Source organism: Polypterus senegalus, chromosome 7 (genome assembly GCF_016835505.1).
Source record: "Polypterus senegalus isolate Bchr_013 chromosome 7, ASM1683550v1, whole genome shotgun sequence".
NCBI lineage: Eukaryota > Metazoa > Chordata > Cladistia > Polypteriformes > Polypteridae > Polypterus > Polypterus senegalus.
In genome coordinates this window covers 172,742,102-172,764,693 of record NC_053160.1, presented here as the reverse complement: position 1 = coordinate 172,764,693, position 22,592 = coordinate 172,742,102, and positions in this window count along the sequence as shown.

Here is a 22,592-nt window from a genome sequence, read left to right as displayed (position 1 = left end):
TGGTTTACGACCAGTATAACTTGCCAATGCCTGAAGAGTCACTACATGTGCACAATGAGCGAGGAGCCATTGATGTGGCTGTAGTGCTTGACAGTGGCTTAAGCAGTGCAAATGGTAGATCTTGCATGAGAAAGAATTAGCTGAGACAAAACTATAGTGAAATAATTCTAAACTATGAATTATCAGAATTAGATTCAGTCACTTTTGGAAATTTTGTGTGTTTTTTTCAATTGTTTACCAATTTTATTATACAATTGACATTGCTGTGATGCCATTGTGGAAAGTTCTCTGTTGAAATCACGACCAGTTTCCCATATTTTCAGACTTTCCATTGTGAGTCATGTGATCAGGTGTCATTGTCACACATAACTTTGTCACTAGTAGACTATATAATATACAGTAGTTGGTATTATTTGTTCTCCCTGGGAATAATTCCTTTAAAATTTAAAAAATTATTATAATGTTTATTAGGGAAAATCAAAATTTTATAAGGGAAGGTTACATAAGCATAGTGAAAGATTGGAAGGCTTACAAAATGTTGCTCAAAACAGGCCAGTATTTTCACTAGGCTACCTGAATATTGGCTTACAGACAGTCTTCAACCAGCAAAGTTTTAAAATGGGGCCTGGGCTTTTAAATTTTGAAATATTCTTCTTATTTTTTTTTTTTTTTTTTGTACCAAAATATACCATAAGACTTCACATCTCTGGATTGATAAGCAAGCACTAAACAATTAATTTTTATAAATATCATATTTTTCTAAATGTATTTCAAAATTTCATTTTAAGTACAAGCACTGCCACTGTGTTATTTTTAATGCAAGATTGCCAGGCTGTTACTAGACAAGACATCCAGGGGTATACACCACATGATATAATTACCTCGCCGATATAAAGGTTATCATCATACTCTCCTTTGCTGTCTGATTTTATGACTATTTTTAAACTTAGAACTCTAGCATTATCATAGTTAAAGATCTCTCTGGCTACAACTTGTTTTCTGTTCTTTAATTTTAATTTTTGTCTTGCATTCTAGCTTAGGCTATGTAAAAAATTCTTGTTTTTGACTCTCACATTACATCTTCAGATTTACGATTTTCATTCTTGTTTATCTGAATCTCATTCTCCCTGGTTTGACTTTGGTTCAATATCTATATATATAATTCACTAAGGGCACACAGGAAACTGAGCACAAGCAAGACACTGAGGGCACGCAAGACAGAGTCCCGCCTGCCAACTCTAAGACCATGGGATACGCTCAACAGAGCCCTGCCCACCAACTCTAACCCTCCAACCAAATCATGGGATACGCATGACAGAGCCACGCACATCAACTGTAACCGTCCTCCCGAGTCCAGCATTGCACTCGAGGCACGCAACAACTCACCAAACAAAGCCTCAGTCATTTTCATCTGTGCAAAAGTCCACATGCACCTCTGAGCCACGTTGACTTTACACAGCATGCAAGACAGAGAGCCACGATCATCAACTCACAGAGCCCCGCCCGCCAACTCTAACTAAGTGCAAGCAAGACAGAGAGCGCAGGCAAGACAGTAAGCTACGCCCGCCATGGGATACGCACAATAGAGCCCTGCCCGCCATCTCTAATCTTAATTCTGCGTCCACAGTCGCTGTTCATCAAACAGCAATAATTATCAAACAAACAAAGATAACTGGCAGTAACAGTGCAAAATTCACAATTGGTATGCCAGTTTGAAAAGATATGTTTTGAGGGTGATTTTAAAATGTGTTATTGAATCAAGCTGACGTATATGAGAGAGAAGAGAATTCCTGAGTTGAGGAGCACAATGAGAGATGCTCGAGCTCCCATAGCACATAGTTTGATGTGTGGTACAGAAAGTACAGCTGCAGATGAGAATCTGAGTGAGCGAGACGAGTGTCAGTCTGTAGGAGATTAGTGAGGTTGTGGAAAGCTTTAAATGTTAAGAGCGGTATTTAGTATTGTATTCTGTAGTTAAAAGGTAGCCAGTGAAGTTGAGAGAGAATCAGTGTAGTATGTTCAGTGGATTTAGAACAGCAGGTTATTATCCTGGCAGCAGAATTTTGAATAAATTGTAAGCGATGGATATGTTTTTGTGGGATGACAGATAGAATACCATTACAGTAATCTACACGTGAGGTGACTCGGGCATTAACCAATACTTTAGTATTGTGTTGCGTAAGAACAGGGCGAAGTCTAGAAATGTTTCGGAGATGGGAGAAAGCAGTCCGAGAAATGTTACTTATACGGTAGGAATTATTTAATAATAATAATTATTATTATTATTTAATAATGGCCATTATTAGTGTATAAATGGATATAAATAATTGCATGTAAACGATTAACCAAAATCTCTTGTATGTAAACAATACTGTTTGGAAAGTTATTATTTTTTCATCCAAAAACCCGGTTTCCACATCTACCTGTATTAGTTTAAATGGCACTTTTACCACTCGCAATAGGGCGGACGCACTGACTTATCGTGTCGAATGGGCAACACAGTGAATGTGGCGTCTATATATATATGCCTATGTTTTCTGTAGCCTGCTACAGGAAGGTACTCTCTCGACCATTGGCATTGGTTTCGCTCCTTGCTATTTTCGTTATACTGCGACGGTGGTTTCCTAAGCCGTTGTTATACTGAATTCATTTCTCACCGTTTTCTGTTCCTATTCTTACAGCACCATATGCTACGGCGGGCTTCGGCTAGTTACTATTAAGTCTCCTGATCCATTCCTACTTGAAAATGCTGCTGAGCTGTACAGTAATTAGAATAATTGCAGGTACAAAAATAAAGTCTTGTAAAATGTGGGGAAAAAAACAAAAAGATTTCATAACAACAAGCTGGTAAAAGAGGAAAACCATAAACATTAAGTGAGGAGAAGTAGAAAATCCAACTAAACAAAACAAATAAATCCAATAAAAGAGCACCAGAAACCTTCACATATTGTATACAAGATAGCACGATGCTAGAGCACTCTAGGAGGAAAACACTACTTTTTAATTACACTCTTTTAGTGACAGCTTTCACACTATAATTGGAGGAGTGTGATCAGAAGAAAGCAACAGATGAAAAGAGGGGCCAAGTGTTGAACTCCTGTTGAAAAATCCTGATAGACGTAAACTACCAGCTTTAGACACAATGAAACAAGAGGTACACAATTAAGAATTATTAACCTTGGAAAGCTGGATTTCATGATACTTTTTAATTCCTAAAAGGTTTACCTGTATATTATTCTTTTAGATTAGTGGTTTCTATTTAGATATAGAAATCTTTTTGATTAACAATATTCTCATCAAATACATGAAATACATAAAATACATAGTGGAAAACTTGTGTAAATAAATGATAAGAGAGCAGAATAGCATTCATGTGCAATAAATTATTGAAATAAAATTCATTTTAAGAATAAACTGACTTTGAGATTGAAAGCAACGGGTATAGAAATAAAAGTGGATCATCTTCTTCCATATCTTTCTTTCGTCTCCATCTTGCTCTGTTACACCCATCACCTGCATGTCCTCTCTCACCACATCCATAAACATTCTCTCAGGCCTTCCTCTTTTTCTCTTCCCTGGCAGCTCTATACTTAGCATCCTTCTCCCAATATACCCAGCATCTCTCCTCTGCACATGTCCAAACCAATGCAATCTCGCCTCTCTGACTTTGTCTCCCAACCGTTCAACTTGAGCTGACCCTCTAATGTACTCATTTTTAATCCTATCCATCCTCGCCACACCCAATGCAAATCAAAGCATCTTTAGCATCTAGCTCTGTCTCCTACTTTCTAGTCAGTGTCACCGTCTCCAGCCCATATAACATAGCTGGTCTCACTACTGTCCTGTAGACCTTCCCTTTCTCTCTTGCTGATACCCGTCTGTCACAAATCACTCCTGACACTCTTCACCCATTCCGCCCTGCCTGCACTCTCTTCTTCACTTCTCTTCCAAAATCCCTTTTACTCTGTACTGTTGATCCCAAGTATTTAAACTCATCCACCTTCACCATCTCTACTCTCTGCATCCTCACCATTCCATTAACCTCCCTCTCATTCACACACATGTATTCTGTCTTGTTCCTACTGACCTTCATTCCTCTCCTCTCTAAAGCAGATCCCCACCTCTCCAGGGTCTCCTCAACCTGCTCCCAACTCAATAGAACAGAAAATGGCACTGTACTTTTATTCTCCATGACCCAAGACCAGACAGTTCATCCTTCTTCTTGAATCAAACCTTGCCCATTACCCATTACAACAGGTGGTAGACCAGTTCTAAAACCTTTTCATCTTGCTTTTACTCTTGCACCAGTATGTTGCCCTCTATCATCAAACAAACAGCTCCTGTGGTAAAGTGAAAACTGAGCTGCTTCGGCGCTTATCATCGCAGTGAAAGTAACTGATTACAGCAGCTTTTATTTTTTCAGTGTCTCTTACGTTTCCAGGTGTTGCATAGATAAGGTAGCCTTTGGGTCCTCGTCACAACTCCATCCTAGTTTTCAGCTCATTGGAAGTGCAGTCAAGACAAGCTGGCACCTGGGTTTGTGTGTGTTGCAATTTGTCGGTAATTTAAAATCCTTTTATCTAATTTCTAGTGGCTACTATTAGTGACAAGCCAGAAGGCAGATCAAGTCTAATCTTAAATAAGACTAGTAACTAGTAAATAAGTTCAGAAACAAAAAGAAAAACAGTGAGAAATATGGACTTTCTGTAAAAAGGCTGCTCCTTGCACAGCATGTAGAAGTAGATAGATAGATAGATAGATAGATAGATAGATAGATAGATAGATAGATATGTGAAAGGCACTATATGATAGATAGATAGATAGATAGATAGATAGATAGATAGATAGATAGATAGATAGATAGATAGATAGATAGATAGATAGATAGATAGATAGATAGATAGATAGATATGTGAAAGGCACTATATGATAGATAGATAGATATGAAAGGCACTATATGATAGATAGATAGATAGATAGATAGATAGATAGATTTTTATTTGTCCCCAGAGGGAAATTAGACTTTTTACAGAAACTCTTTAAATAAATAAATACATAAATATGTAAATAACTAAGCAAATAAATAAATATACATACACGTTTTTTTTTCTGAACACACACCAGAATGACTATAAAGCAAGAAAATTAAAAAGAATCAAAACTTCTGACTTGGCAGTCCCAGTCCCAGTCCCAGTGAGGCATTATGCATGTGTATTGCTGTTGTTATAAAGGAGCCCCTACTGCATTTCTTCATTGGCTGGAAGTTAGGGTGAGTGTGCCAGAGAGAGGATGTGCAGTATAGTTAATAATGGCACTCAGTTTTGTTTTAACTCATACCTCCACTAATTCCTCCAGGGGTTCCAGAGTAAGTCCTATAACCAAACTTGCCATTTTTAATTAGTTTGTTGGTTCAATGGGCCTCTCTTTATGTGATGTTACCAGCCCAGGACACCACATCAAACAAAATCACACTGGCCAACACAGAGTTGTAGAAGATGTGAAAGATGTCACTATTTACATTAGAGGAACACATTCTCCTAAGTAAGAAGTGCCTGCTTTTCCCTTTCTTATACAGTTCCTGTGTGATCCAAGACCAGTCCAACCTGTCATTGATGTGGACCCCCAAGTACCTGTAAGAGTGGACCCCCTCCTGATCCACTCCTTGATTAGTGACTGGACTCAGAGGCTCATTGGAGCAAATGAAGTCATTAACCATTTCCTTAGTTTTTCAGATGTTAAGATGCAGACAATTCTCTTTGCACCAAGAAGCAAAGTTCTCCAACTGAATCCACATCTTCCTTTTCTTTTCAACCTCCAAAAAACTTCAATTCTGCAAAACACCCTTTTAAGTTAGTTTTGTGGTTGGGAAATTACAGTCAACTTTGTATATCTGCATATTGTTACTAAGTGTGATAGAGATAAGCCACAATGAAACAATGAAATACGATTTTTTTTAGCAAAGCTGAGTTGCTGTTCAGAATATAGTGGAAAGAGAGCAGCTGTGAATGGTGTTAGCACATTGTACTAATTAATTGATGGTTGTCATTTTCTTCAAGTCCATATTATGATGAGACACTTATACAATACTGTGCTGTGATATGTAGCAAATTTAAATGAATGAATCAACTTTAAATCATCTTTATAACATTATCAAATACCACCAATGGTTCTGTCTCTTGTAATAATACAGAGTCTTGTAGTGATATCTGCAAACTCTAATCTAGAATGTCCCCCACTATAAATTTATATCATGGTTGATGGTTTCAATTATTCAATAGCCTTATCAGTTCATTAAGATGGAAATAAACATCTATTCAAGACACCCCACTAAACCAGGAAATATAGAGCCATCTCATGTAGAAAGCAATAAACAGGGGAAAAACAAGGAAAAAACAACATTGATCAAGCAGGAGAAGATTCTGACTAAAGCCTTTATAGATCAGAAGTTTCATAATTCATCACATGGTTAATAATGGCCCATTAACACATCCACACATTAACCTTTTAGATATTTCAGTATCTTTGAGTGATTATCACATATTAAGTCACTCTATATTCCCTGCTCTCTTGGTGAGTATCTGTTGCAATCTGAATAAAATATCTTACTGATTCGTACTTAATTCATTGAAATTCAATTCTTAAATCGATAAAACATAAAGAAAAGTGTCAAAATGCAACATTGCTAACCATTTTAACATTTCAGTGTTTTTGAGTGATTGCTTTATATGATGTCTCTTTATTCTCTGCTCTCTGGCTGCGAGCAATCTGAACAAAATATTTTACTGTGTGTCTTAGTGATTTGTACCTAACTCATGGTAATGCGATTCTTAAATCAATAAAATATAAGGAATAAAGAGTCAAAACGCAACATTGCTAACCTTTTGGACATGTCAGTATTTCATATGATGTCTCACATTTTCTCTGCTCCCTATATGGGTCGAGGTGAGGGTATCTGCTTTGATCCGAATAAGATGTCGGACTGTATGTCTAAGTGATTTGTAGCTAACTCGATGTAATGCAGTTCTTAAAATCAATAAAATACACATTTAAAAGACATGCTGATTGGACTTTTATAGACTCTGAGCAAAACCTCCATGCCTCCTAATGTATTTAACCAACAATATATGGGTAAGTGTTGATTATGTGACGTATAACAAATACATGTTGGCCATTCACATAATTACAGTCAAATGGTTTCGTTTCAATAAGTCTTTCAATTCAAATAGAATCAAATGTGAAGGGTTGTCTGCTTTGCCAGAGGTTACCTGAGAAAAAGAGTGGTACAGGACAAGAGCAAGGCCCAGAGTTGACCTTGAAGAGAGAGGAATCCCCCCATTGCCAGTTTAAATGGAAACTGAAATATGACAGTGAAGGAAAGCAGGCTCCGTCGGATGACTATATACTTTATGGCAATATTCCTCATCTAGGAAGACAATTAGAAAATTAGCCATGGATCCATCCATTATCCAACCTGCTATATCCTAACTACAGGGTCACGGGGGTCTGGAGCCAATGCCAGCCAACACAGGCTTCGCAAGGCAGGAAACAAATCCCGGGCAGGGCGCCAACCCACCGCAGTGCACACACACACACAAGGGACAATTTTTAGGATCGCCAATGCACCTAACCTGCATGTGTTTGGACTGTGGGAGGAAACCAGAGCACCCGGAGGAAACCCAAGCAGACACGGGGAGAACATGCAAACTCCACGCAGGGAGGAAGCGAACCCAGGTCTCCTAACTGCGAGGCAGCAGTGCTACCCACTGTGCCACCGTGCTGGCCTAGTCATGGGTACAATTGGCATAAAGACAGAGTGAGAGAGACCAAATGTGATGTCGTCTTTAGGTTAAGAGATTCCATCTGGAAGCTAGAAGCAGTTGCCTGACCATCTACTTGTTGCCTGAGACACAGAGAGGCCACAAAGAGCTGACAAGACGTTAGTATTTACTTTGTTCAATAAGGGGCAGCGTGTGTAGAGGACTTACATATGGACTTGGAACAATTGTCTGGCATATCTCTTTTCATCTTGTAATATGCTATTGCATTCTTGTTGTAATAAAGCAAGTACAAGAAAAAAAAAATTATGGATTAAACTTTTCAGTGTAACCTCTAAGTTTATAAATTTATAATAAGAACATGCCTGCTTATTCTGTTTGCTGTGTAACAGATCAGAACCAGATAAAAGAGTAACTTAGGGTTATTTGTACAGACATATTAAACACAGGTTGGCATCTTCAAAAACAAAATATGTGTTTCCCTAGAACAAATGGATAGGTAGAAAATACATTGGTCAAAAGCTGAAGAACATAGGTTGTGCCTAGTTAGGATTGGATCAAGAGCACAAGGCCTACACATGGGAAAGGAGTTGTCTTTAAACTGCAGTGCCCCATTTGAGTCCCAAACATAGCAAAATGGGCATGAGCCCTCGTAAAAGGACCATATAGGCAGTTCAACAACCTAACCAACCTTTTTGAGGAGACTTGTCCCAAATCCAGACAGCCTCACATCTGCTAGCAGCAGACTTCTATCCACATGGGGAGCTGGCAAAGCAACAACGAAACATCCAAAAATAAAGCAAACGTCCCACAAAAGGAAGGATGACTGTAAACCCCCGACTTGTGCCCCAAAAGGCCAAACAAAGGATATTTCTAAATAAAGGGGAAAAAAAAAGCAGGAACAGAAGAAAATTTAATTTAAACAAACAAAAAATAGAAAATCCAAAGAAAATAGAAAAACTCACCAACTTCTTCACAAACTGAGGGAAGTGAGAGCAGAGAACAGAGAGCATGTACTGGTGCTGCTCTTAATACCCAGGTTACCCAACTCTTTCCCAGGCAAAGGGGTGAGAGATGTGGAGGCAATGGTGACCTTAGGGCCCTTAAGATCGATCGTATAGTTCCAGATCTCAGGTGTTGGGACTTTAACAGGTTTAGTTTACCTTTTGCCTGCTGTTATCTGACAGACTTGTATTTAACAAAAATTAAACTTCTAGGTTAACACCTCCAACAAACCTCCCACCCAAGTTGAACCTCTGAGACAGCAAAAATGTAAGAATCTAGTAGAAAATTATTATTAAAACAGTTTACCTTATCTATTAAAAGACAAAAATTAACTACAGTGATAAAAGATTAAATGCAAAATATAAGTAATAAAGAAAATATCACTCTTACAACAGTTAAGGTGTGAAGATACAGATTCAGACCTTCCTCTTTGTCTTCAAGATGATCTCTCTTTCTTTCAATTCTAATTGGGTTGTTACACAAAATGTTTTGCTCCAAAGGTGTGCAGAACCTCCAAATTCTAACATATCATGTGTCCCTCCCCGGTCTTTCCCTGCTGAGATGGTATAATGCTTCTTTTGGGACTTGCTCGTCATGGGTTGCCTTTTTAGGCTAATCCTTTTTTGCTTATCTCTGCCATTTCTTTTATTCTTTTTATTATTTCTTGAATAAATTCCTAATTTGTAAAGATTCTGTATTGGGCTTGTCTCTCAGGCCAGAGGTTTGATGACTGCTCTCTCTTGAGGGGCATGGGGTATGTATTTTTTTGATATTTAAGATATTTGGATTTTTAAAGCCAGCTTCCTATTTTGGGTATGTGCAGGCCAAAGCCTGCCTGTGGAGTTGGGGGTCTGGCATATCATTAAGCAGACTAGTGAAGGTCCTGGGTAGGCATGTGTGTCTTTTTAAGGTCTTACACCCTGTTTGCTAATTTGTATGCTGCTCATCACAATAGTATTGAGGTCACACAGTGCTTACTGTGGTTGCCTCACAGTCCTACGTTTCTGATTCCAATTCGCACACTGAAAATTAGAACAGTTTTCTCAAGAACAGTTCCAACAAACACAGTGTTGATGTGGAGTGTGTACATTCCCCCTATGTCTGTGTAATGTTTATGATTTTCCTCTGATATTATGTATGTAAACTTTAAATGAACCAGGTAGGAGCTTTGCCCTGCCATAGACTGACTTACCATTCAACATTTTATCCTGTTTAATATAAAATGTATGTCATTTAACCCCTCCCCACCTTATCTTAACAGAACTATATGGGAACACAGCAAGCATTCCATACTACCATTACTTAAAATGACTTTGCGATTTGGCTGACCTTCTGCCTCACAGGAAAATCACTGAGCTCATCGAGTTGGCCCCCTTCTCTCAATTAGTGTTTCATCAGATTTAAGGACCACAACACCAAGACGGTTTTAGCAGTGTGTGTGAAGTCTAACACACACCCCCTCCTTTCCTGACAACAGAGGCCCAGTGAATTCTATATCTCCCTTAGTTTTATTAAAATAATCTTAAAATGATGTTATAAAATATTACAACCAATAAACCAACCAACCTACTTATTTCTTGTACAAGCCTGTTCTTCCAACCTCGGAGTTAAACTCCAATTGGAGTCACACAAAACAAACTTGTACTACGAGCTTGTTTCGGCAACCATTGAGGTGAATTCAGATCGGAGTTTGTATTATTTGAAACTGTGTTACTACTACCGCCCAAAAACCAATAATAAATAAATCCTAAAACATATGTCAGGCAACCTGCTATCTTAACATACTGTTAAATGGCTATAAAATCCTAAAACTTACGAAGTATTAAAATAAATAAATAAAATCCCAAATCATATGTCTTACAGCACGCATTGTGACGCAATGTTTAAACCCTAAAATACAGTTAAAACATGCCCTTAACAACTTAACAGTCTTTTCTCCACACCGTATTATAACGCCTTAGCCATATCCAGAGTCTCACTTCTTTGACTTCATTACTCAGTTTCCTTGTCTTTTTCCTAAGCTGACTTGATGAAAAGCCAGATTCTCTCATTAGTCAGGTCATTGATTTCGCTATGAAGCCGCAGCAACTTATCTCGACTGCTCTCACGTGCCAACCTAACCTTTCGATTTGGCTTCAGCTGCCATATCTGTATTCTTCAATTTCTTTCTTTCATGCACTTCTTCTAGAGACCCTTCCCATGAAACCACAAGCTCAATGAAGTAAACTATTTGTTTGCTTTCTGGCCACATTAATATATCTGGCTACAAGTTACTCAGAGCTATTTCTTTTGGGATTATTAGTCTTATTACTAGATTATTAAGGTCTGCAATCAGCTTCTAGTCATCTGCCGCCTCAAATTGGCCCCCATTTTGTTTGGTCCCTCCTATCAAGGCGTGAGTCTCTCCCTAGAATAAGCTCCATCTTCTCAGGCTAGAAGAATGAATGGATATAAGAAAGAGGCGTATTGGTATTGGCACAGCCACAAAGCATTAGCCTCACACCTCCCCTAAGCTCCGGTTTAACTTGTGGCCTAAGTGCCTTGTGTGTACAGATTCCATGTTCTGCTTACATTAACTCTGCAAAGACTTGTGTTTGGTGGCTGAAAAACTGAGTGATGGTGGGTGAATGCATGTGGTTTTGTGTGCAAGTATATACTTGCCCATGTATGTGTGTGAGTATGCACGTGGGTGAGTGTGTCCACCAGAAGGCTGTCATCTGGAACACTATAGTCTCTGACTCCCCTCAATCCTGTCCAAAAAAAAAAAAAACAATCCTAGAACATGGATGAATGATTGCACAAGTCAAATAATTCCTGCAGAATCTATTTAAATATTTTGCATTATTTTGCAAATTAATAAACCCATCATACCACCACTAATCTTTTCTTATGACAGCACTAGAGAAATAAAGCTATATTCTCACTTTAACCATTCACATCCCTGGCACAATATCATATTTTTAATTGAAAATCCACTATTTCTTCCAACTGGTCAAGTATGAACTTAAATAAGCAGCAAAATCCTTATTTCTGTCAGGCTGTATAAATTAAAGAGCTTGTTATCGCACAACAAATAAAAAAGCTTCAGCACAATATATTTAACTGACCTTCTGCATGGCATTGAGCCTTGATTTATTTCGGATCCCATCAGTGTAGGACTGTGACAAACAGTTTGCATTAAATACACCATCACCTCACTTCAGCTAATTCTAGCTCTAAGGCAAAGCATTCATCCTTGAGGATTATAAAAATGCTGCGTCACTGTAATAAGGCAAGTCATGGATTTAGAGCTGTGCATAATTAGTGACAATACAAAAAAGACAAGTTAAAATGAACGTGACACTTCAACATACTTAGCTCGATTTAATTGTTCCCGGTCAGACAAATAGAAAAGTGTCAGTTCTGATTGTTCAGAGCCGTATTTTAAAATATGGGTTTTTCAAGCAGACCTCCATATTAGTGGCTTAAACGTGTCTTTAGGGTTCAGAAGATTGCTTTTTACCTTTGACAACTGCACTCCTGGGTAGTAAATGCTGAGCCCAATTTTGTTGAGAAACAAAAAACATTCTGTCAAAACTTTATTTTACTGTCTGATCCTAAATCTGTAGTTCCGATTCTGAAACATTCTGCCTTGTCCTAGTAATCACTCAACATTGTCTGTTCTGTCTCCACTCTGCACAGCACTTACAGTAGCAGTTTAAGGACCAGTCAAGATATCCAGCAACGCCTGTGCCACCTCCACCTACTCAAAGCTTCATGATGCACCAACAATGATGGACGGATTAAAAGGCAGAAGTCTACGTGACCATCATCATCATCAAGCCCTTCCGTGAGAATCCTAAATCCAAAGAGGACTGTTTCATTTATGTTAGGTAGAATGCCCAGAGGGGACTGGGCAGTCTCATGGTCTGGAATCCCTACAGATTTTATTTTTTCTCCAGCCGTCTAGAGTTTTTTTGTTTTTTCTGTCCCCCCTGGCCATTGAACCTTACTCTTATTCGATGTTAATGTTGATTTATTTGGTTTTATAATTGTGTCTTTCATTTTTCTATTCTTTAATATGTAAAGCACTTTGAGCTACTGTTAGTATGAAAATGTGCTATATAAATAAATGCTGTTGTTGTTGTTGGGGGATCCCAAGAAGTCTCAGGATGTCCCATAGGGCAGCTTGCTCAACTGAGTAACAACACAACACTTTATGAACATCGACAAAGGCTGCAAAGAAACTCAGCTGGTATTTGAGTTTGTACTCTATGAGAGTCCACAGTGCCAGAATGTGGTTGACTACTTAGGCATAAAACCAGACTGCTTTGGTCGCTGGTAGGTGACCAAGTGATCAGAGATCCTATTAAGGGTGACCCTAGCAAGGACCTTACCTGACACCAAGAGCATTGTTATCCCCCTGTGGTTGCCACAATCCAGGCGATCACCCTTCTCTTTAAAGACTGCATAGGTTGTGAACCAGTTGAGGGTAGGGAACGTCGCAAAGATCTGTGATATCTGGGGTCAGCTTCTCCGGGCTGGTGGTAAGCCTGTGCTCCTAGCATTGCCAGCAATCTTTGCTTCCATTTGGGAGATGCGCATCATCCCAACTGACTGGAAAACAGGACTTATCGTCCCCCTATCTAAATCGGCAGATGCCACAAAAATTCAATGAATGCTGTACAGGGTTGGAGACACCTCATCCCTGCATTATAAACATGGTACTTCCGAATGAACTCTCCTTGGTTGTCAGCTTTCATGCACAAAGAGCCCACCCTTATAACAAAAGACAAAATCAAACCTGCTTGTTTTTATTGGAGTGAGTCACTGGACATGTCACATTAGGCGACTGAATTCGTGGGTGCACACTGCCAACTGCCTGCAGCTCGCTAAGATTATGTATGAGGGACGTTCAAAAACTTTCTGGACGTTCGTATTTTTGTCAGAAACGGTGAAGGTGGGAGGAGTAGTAATTGGACATTAACAAGTTGGTACGACGCTGGGAAAATTGCCTTGCAAAGGAAGGTGACTAAATTCTTAATAAACAGAGTAAAAAAATCCTGCAGAAACTTTTTTGAACGTCCCTCGTAAAGGAAGTCTAAAACTGAAAATCAGAGGAAAAATCGCATAATGTGACATAGACTTAACCCTAATCTGTTTGTTTCTATCCATCCATTATCCAACACGCTATATCCCAACTACAGGGTCACAGGGGTCTGCCGGAGCCAATCCCAGCCAACACAGGGCAGGAAACAAACCCTGGGCAGGGCGCCAGCCCACCGCAGGGCACACACACTAGTGACAATTTAGAATCGCCAATGCACCTAACCTGCATGTCTTTGGACTGTGGGAGGAAACAGAAGCACCCAGAGGAAACCCACGCAGACACAGGGAGAACATGCAAACTCCACGCATGGTGGACACGTGAAGCGAACCTGGGTCTCCTAACTGCGAGGCAGCAGCGCTACCCACTATGCAACCGTGCTGCCCGAATCTGTTTGTTTTAGGAAGTTAAATCACCATTTAAAGCTAAGTGCTTCTTTTTCAGAAATGGTTTATACAGAAAAGTGCACAGCTTTGTTCTTGCATTCATGTCATCTGAAAACCACAGGGGTAATGGCACTTCCACCTCTAAAAGAATCAAAAATGTGAAAATCTGTGGACAGATGGTTGACTGCTGCTACAGCTGGAAGAAAGGAAAACAAATAATGGGAACATAACAGAAGGATATGTCAGGTACTGTTTACTATCATGTGACAAAGCACGCATGAAATGTGCTAAAGTCAAGGAACTTGTAAGTATAGGTCTCAGAAGTATATCATACACAAAAGTCTGTGATCACACTCTTACTCATCTCAAGAGTCACATCTGCTACTAGATGCTCTGGATTCATGAAAGCATTGGCACACAGAACATAAATAATTATAATTTGGTTGGAACTTTTCTAGACAGATTCATTATCATATGATTGTCTAGTATCTCTAAAGTTGCTATTAACTATGTTGGATAAAAAAGAATTTTCAGCCCTCATCACATAAATCCGCCACTTCCTGCCTCTCTGTCTGTGTCTGTGTGTATCTCAAGGGAGGACTGATGCCATTTGGTTAATTTAAATCAAATTAAATCAAATATCATTTCACGTTTTTGGCAGTGAACAGTTCCTGTACGGCAAGAATCTTCTTCCTCTATTACAAGTGGTAAAAGAGACTTCTTATGACATTTTTCAAGTGAGAATATAATCCGTAATCTTTATAGCACCTTTTGTTGGAAGAGATACAGTGAATTAAGAAAGTATTCAGACCCCTTCACTTTCTGCACATTTTATTACGGTGTATATTTAATTTTAAATGGATACATTTGTCATTTTTGCCCGTCAATCTACATTAAATAACCCAAGAAAGACAAAGGGAAAACAGGTTTTCAGATTGCAAATTTATTAAAAGCCGAAAACTGAAATCTCCTGTCACGCACGTGCTCATAGGAGACAGCTTGAGGGCTTTGATTTCCCACCACTCCACAGTTGGTGATGTGTACTAATGCCTTTTCTTTTCCTCCCTCTGCAGACAGGAAGATTGACAGCTTTATCACCAATGATGTCACCTGTGGTGTCCATCCACCTGGACCCACTTCTTCCTGCCAGAAGATCTGCCAAGTTAGGCAGTCCACACTTAGACTCCTACCTGGAAAGACATTCTCAAAGTTTGTTGTGAAACGTGTTTGCTTGATTTATTTTTCTCATTGGTTTTTCAGGGTTTGCCTTTGGGTGCCCCAAAACTTTGTTATTCCTGTATTGTTTCTTAAAATAAGTATTCAGATCCTTTATTCAGTGTTTTATAGAATCCCCTTTGGCAATTACAGCTTTGAGTCTTCTTGGGTAAGGTTTGCACACTGGGATTTGGGCAGTGTATCCCATTCTTCTTGGGAAATCCTCTCAAGGTTCATGAGATGGGATGAGAAGCTTCTGTACACTGCCATCTTCAGGTCTCTCCAGCCATGTTTTATGGGGTTTAATTCTGGTCTTTGGCTTGGCCACTAAGGGCCATTTAGAGACTTCTCTCAAAGCCACAAAGGTGTACTAAAGGGGTGAATCGTCGCCTCAGTCTGAGGTCAGGTGCACTCAGGAGCAGGTTTTCCTCAAAGACCTCTCTGTATTTATTTATGTATATTCACCTTTCCCTCAATTCTGACCAGTCTGCTTGTCCCTAATGTTGAGAAGCACGCTGTAATATGATGCTGATGCTGCCACCACCATGCTTCACTGAAGGGATGTTATTATTCGGGTAATGAGCTGCATCTGGTCTTCACCAGACATAATATTTGGAGTTCTGGCCGAAGAGTTCAATTTTGGTCTCATCAGACCAGAGATTCTTCTTCCTTATGCTATCACAGTCAAAACGAGCAGTCTTATGGCTTTCTTCTAGCCATTCTGCCAGAAACACTTGATTGATGGAGTTGTCTTTCTGACAGGATCTCCCTTGTCAGCAGAGGACTTGTGAAGCTCTTTTAGAGTGACCATTGGGTTCTTAGCCACCTGTGACAAAGGCACAATGAGCCAGAATTTTACACTTGGAAGGGGTTGGGGGTTACTGAAACTCTAATTCTGTTCTAAGCTTTTATTTTGAAAAGACTGCCAGAGACAAGGTGAACACAGGAAGGACTATTATGTTGATGGAAAGTATATAAGGAAGCTAATCATCCTGGAGGAAGGGGAAAAAAAAAAGAAAACTGAAAAAGAAGGAAAAAAGAAAAGATCATCCAGCTTGGGGAAGGCTGGCCTGGAAAGTAGGCTGAAGCGACTAGTTGTGTGGATTACAAAGAACTACAAAGTATTTGTGGAGTTCTAGGTGGAATGGAGAAGCTTCCAGATAACTAATATAACAGATTACACTTACTGGATGTTCCCTGACTCTAGACAAAGAAAAAAAAACAACCAGCATTGGATGGAGTTAAGAAGGTTCACAAGGAATAGGTGAGATAGTCCTATTTTGTTAAAAAACAGTGACGATTCTCTTGGGCGGTGGAAAAGTAGAAAACAAGACTCATTTTGCTTGATTTTATTTAAACCTCCTACTTCTGTATCCATAGATATTGTAAGAGTCATTTTCCTAGTTCTATAAGATTCATGAATATTTTACTAGATGATAATGCATAAAATATGGAAGGTTCCTATAACCCCCATGAATAGAATTGTGTTGGTATTTTCCTGCCATTTCTAACAGCTTTCACTAAAACAATAATCTTCAGTTAGTGACAGCTTTGCCTTGAGTAAGGAATGGAAGGCATATGGTTTTAAACCGTGCCTGGGCACATGTCTGTGTGCCAATCGGCTTACGGGCCTTTTGAGTGTATGAAGTAAATATGTAAGAAAATAGCACTTAATTCACGTGCTCTGCTGTATGCTTAAAGCATACAGAGGAAGAAGCTAAGAATCTTTTATATAAGAATTTAAGAATCTTTAAGTAGAGAACGAAAAGTAAAGAACTTTTAAGTACAGAAATAACTAAAGTTTCTCAAGAAAAGCTAAGTTTAAGACAAGATACGTTTTTCCCTTTTTTTGCCTTTTATTCTACGTGTGTAACTATTTTTTCTTTTATTCTTGTATGGATTATTTGCTTTTAACTTTCACTAAATATTTTCAAAGCGAACTTTTGGACTGTGAGATTTTTTTAGACACGCGTTTTACCCATGCTTGACCATACCTTATTTCGGTAGCTACAGATATGTATGTTCCAGTGTTGGTAGTTATTGATGCATTCATTCTAGAATTCTAAATATATTTTGGTTGTTTCACACTGTAAATGAAAGGGCTATAGGTTTTTGAACGTTCTAGAATTCAACCTTAGTGTGTTAGTAACTCAACTTGGGGATAGTTGATTGTTAACACCTCTCTGACTAAGGCCTTCTTCCTTGGTTACTCAGTTTGGTAGAGTCCTGATGGTTCCAAACTTCTTCCATTTCACAAATAGTGAGGCCACTGTGCATAGATGTGTGCTTTTCTGAATGATGTGCAATCAATTCTGTTTGCTACAGGTGGACTCACAATCAAGTTCTAGAAACATCTCAAGGAGAATTGAAGCAAGCAGAATGCACCTGAGCACAATTTGGAGTGCCACAGCAAAGGGTCAAAATACTTTTATAAAGGAGAGATTTCATTTCAGTGTTTGATTTTTAATTAATTTGCAAACTTTTCTGAAAACATACTTTCACTTTTTTGTTCTGGGTTATTGAGCATAGATTGATGGACAAAAATGGCATATGTATTCATTTAAAATTAAATCTACAACACAATAAAGTGGTCGGTATGAAGACCTTTCTAAATCCACTGTACGCAGCAGGATCAACAATGACCCACATGGCAACAGCTGTTATTACTAATAGAAAATGTCCAAGTCAACAAAAAAAAAACGGAAAAAACCTGACAATATTGTGTCAGAATAATGACACAAAATACAAAAGATAAAGAGAAAAATTAAATTAATTCCAATTTGACAAAATATAACAAATTAATTCCTGGGAATGTAATCATGATGCTAGAGGCAACAGTCTAAGGTGGAAATGTGTTGTCTTTTTGTAAAAATTAAGGCTGACTGATAGGCTTGGACTTTTAGGATCTACCGAAGGCTCAAAGATATCCCCCATGGGATGTCAAGAACAATATGAGAGAGTCCTATTATGGTGTTTCTGTAGCTCTAAAGCCTGAACATGTCTGGGGTTTAAAACCACCTTACTGCAGAAGTTTAAATAACATATATACTCACGTTTAAGTTCTCCCACGGATAAGTCAGGGCTTGATTTTATCGTATAATTTCCGGTATTTTATAATGTCAGTCGTACAAGTCAAATGTGGAAAACTCACGCTATTGGTCCAAGAGATTATGATATTCTAACGCCCACCTGAGAGAGTAACCATGGACCACACTGCCTTTTTTTCCATGTATTGTGCCTACGTGACCACATGGTAATACCCAAACTATTCCAAAGTGACATTTGCACCGATTTGTGTTTTTGTATCTCACACCCTCATACACCTTTATCGTAAGAGCATCCCTTATCTACGATGGAGTGTTTGATCAGAAGAAAATATGAAGCTGGTTTTAAATTGAAAGTTGTTCAAGTGGTGAAAGAAATTGGTAACTACGCTGCTGCAATAAAATTCGATGTGTCTGAGAAACTGATGCAAGATTGGAGGAAGCAAGAAGATGTAAAAAAAAAAATAATTAAGTGTTGTATTTTTGAACTGGCATATAAGTCCAGTCTGATTTTATGATCAATATTTCGGGTTTCAAGACCCAACTTATAGACGAGTATATATACGGTAAATACTCTATGGGAAATATGGGAGAAGGATGCCACTGCCCTCATTAATAGAATGTAGTATGTATGTCTTTGGTGCCCTCTGCACTGGCACCTTTACATATTGTGAGACCCCACTGCCCCCGGCAACCACCAACCGGCACTTGACACCAGCCTCCAACTGCACTGTGCACTGAAACATTGTTTTATTTGCTTAGCCAGAAGCACAAATCCTAATGCCATGCAATTAAAATAAATGCAGTACAAGGGAAGATTACATTCCCTTGATGTATAAAAATAGTAAATGAAAGCAAAGATGAACTGTATTTATAGTGACTCAAATTAAAGGTGATGAAAAAATAGCAGAAACAAGAAAACAGTCCTTCTTCCTCCTCCTTTATATACAAGACCAAAATCAAAGTTGTAGAAAACGAACAGTTAACAAAATCAAAGTTGATAAAAAAGGGCACAGGCACAAAAAGCAGTGATAAAATCTATATACAGGAATGCTATAATACAGATCACTAAACATTCACTCAGCTAAACGTCTTCACATGCCAATCGGTCAAAAGATGACCCCTGCTACACACGTCTCAGTTTTATATGCCAGGACATATTACCAATCAAATGTCATGTTGGCCTGGCACAATCAGTCAATGACACTGAAGTCAAGAAGTTCCCCCATGCGCAGTCTTGTTCCTGGTGGAAGTCCTGGGTTTCCTAACCCTCTAGCTTTTCATTTGCGTGTGTGTGTTGTGAAATGAAACACCTTGACATGGTACAGGGCAGTCACCCGAATACTTGAATTAGGCTGTAAAAAGTACAGTAGTGTACAGATCGAGTCCAAAATAGAACTGAATTCACAGAAAGAAGTTGTCTGGCTTTTAAGAGAGGTTGGTGGAAGTGATGTCAGCAGGCCCGTAACTGGGAGTTACTACATTGGGCCTGGAACCGGAAGTGACATCATTGTAGCCATTTGAGGAAGTGACATCATTGGTCCCAGAACCGAAAGTGGCGTAGACAGGTCCGGAACTGGAAGTGATGTCATTGGAACCAGAAGTGATATTATCGTAGCCAGCAGAGGAAGTGACGTCATTGGGTCCAGAACTGGAACTGATGTCATCGGGGCTGGAACCATAACTGTCATCTTTGGGGCCGGAAGAGGAGGTGACATTATTGGGCCAGGAACCAGAAGTGGTGTCAATGGGTCCGGAACTGGAAGTGACATCCTCAGGGCTAGAACAGGAAGTGACATCATCAAGCCCAGGCAGAATTTCCCATGTTTGGTCTGCAGGGATAAAAGAGAAGGTTTATTGCACCCTGCCACCCCTGGCCTGGAATTACTTTCTTTTGGTCTTATAGCTGTCTCCCATGCACGTGTGTGACAGTGTTTACCCACTTGCAAGCCCAAGTGTGCAAGCTCCCACTTTCAGGTAACTTCTTCCTGGCCTCACCTTTTCTCGCTCTCCTTCGGACTTTACCTCTTATAGCTCCTTCCTTTTGCACGACTAGCTTATATGTGCTCTCTCTGCTGGTATCCCTGTTGTAACACATTCAGACTTAATTATATTTCATTCCAGAACATTGGCATGCCGGCAGTCCAAGGTTCAAGTGGGTGTGACAGGTTGCCTCACACATGACTTGAACATGCCATGGCACTTCCATCCGTTAAGTGCCTTCATGCTGCTTGCCAGCCATTTCACACCTAGAGCCTCTTTACACCGAACCTGCAGGAAGTGCAATCTTCTATAATTATAAAACAAGAAAGAAAAGCTATAATTAGCCATTTTTCATTCTCAGCACAAAATCTTGTCATACAGCCTATCACAATGTCCATATGAAGGACAAATATTTAAACATTTCATATTCAAATTTTTAGTAAAAATGGCCATTTTATTGTGGAAGGCTTTTTGGGTTACCTCATCCAAAAACTTAGTTTTTTTTTTTTTCTTTTCTTTTATACCCATACCCAGATTTTTCCTTATTATGTATCCACCCCAACTCTTACTCTCCTGTCCTTGCACTCACCTGGCCTGGATGGAAATGCAATGATGTGGAATCTGGGGATACAGTCCAAATTTCACCCAAAGTTAACTGCTACTGTGCTTCACCTTTGCTATTGGAGGACATCTCCTCCTTTTCTCTATAACCCAACGGGGCACGATATAGCCACAAGGCAAGCAGAGGGCAGGTTCACTTACTTTATAGATTTAACATTCCAAATATGCTTTAATATGCCAAAAGCAGCTGCAAAAAGGAAATAAATGTAACAAATCATCCTATAATCTGAATGTCTAAGCAGCTGCCGTAGACAATGCTAGGCCACAACCCAGCAGAGCCGTAGTGTAGCAAAACGACGCCTGGTGCTGAAAGGGAAAATAAGTGCCCTTTTTCAATCAAAATGGATAAAACAAATGTATTGTATTCCCAAAGAAAACAACAAAATATTATTTTGGAATTTTACTTATTTACATAAATTATAATACTTTGATAAAATTAACACAATATATAAAAAAATAAAGATTCAGGACAGAACAAACTTCGGCTGTGTATAATAGTCGAACACTTTGTGCCCTGTCAGGCTAAATCAAAATCTAATTAGCTTCAAAGGATGGTCTTTGGATCTTACATACATATTAGTGGCATGGCAGACCTTCAATTAAATTTTTACTTCCGGTTAAATTGAATTGATTTAAAGTATTCGGTACATATTTTTTTTTCTTTCCAAATTTGTGCTCCTGACTTCTTTTTAGGACCCATTTTCTTTCGTGAATTAGATAGGAATAAGTATGATAGTTCCAAAATAAAAATAATTACATTTTTTGTTTTATTAAACGTCAGTTCAACATTCATTATTCGAATAAATAAAAACATTCTGTCATATTTTCTATTTTTTCAATTTTTTTAGCCAAATCTATAAAATGATATAAAGTAATATACTACACTAAATTAACTTACCTTAAATAACATCAGAAACAGACAGAGTGCGTAGAGATACGATTAGATAGAGGATCACTACGAGAGCGTAATGAATGGTTGTGCATCGTGGTTCCGGTAATAAAGGCGAGCACCGCTCATATTAGTGGCGTGGTGGTTTTTAAGCAGTGCGTTATTCTCATTGTTATTTTACTGCACTTTTATTTCCAATAATTCGGCTGTGATTGTTAAAGACAATATAAACACATATCAATGTGCAAGTTGTTTACAAAATCATAAAAAGTAAAGGGAAATATCTATAAAAGTTTTACTAATTTTCTGTGATATTAATAATTTTATACATTTTGTTTCTTCTTCTTTTTAAGCCAAAACAACTACATTGTCGATCGGCGCCCTTTGAAGATCAGCGCTTGGTGCGGGTGCACAGTTCGCACCACCCACAATGCGACGGCTCTTAAGGTTCCATTGCGGTAGCTCAAAAGACTCACAGCATGGATCGTCTATTCCTCATTCTTTCCTCCTTCTACTTAAAGCTTCTGACTTTTTAAAGCTGGTCAGGACCAAGATGAACACCCTTAGCCCCTGTCTGTCCAATGTCAG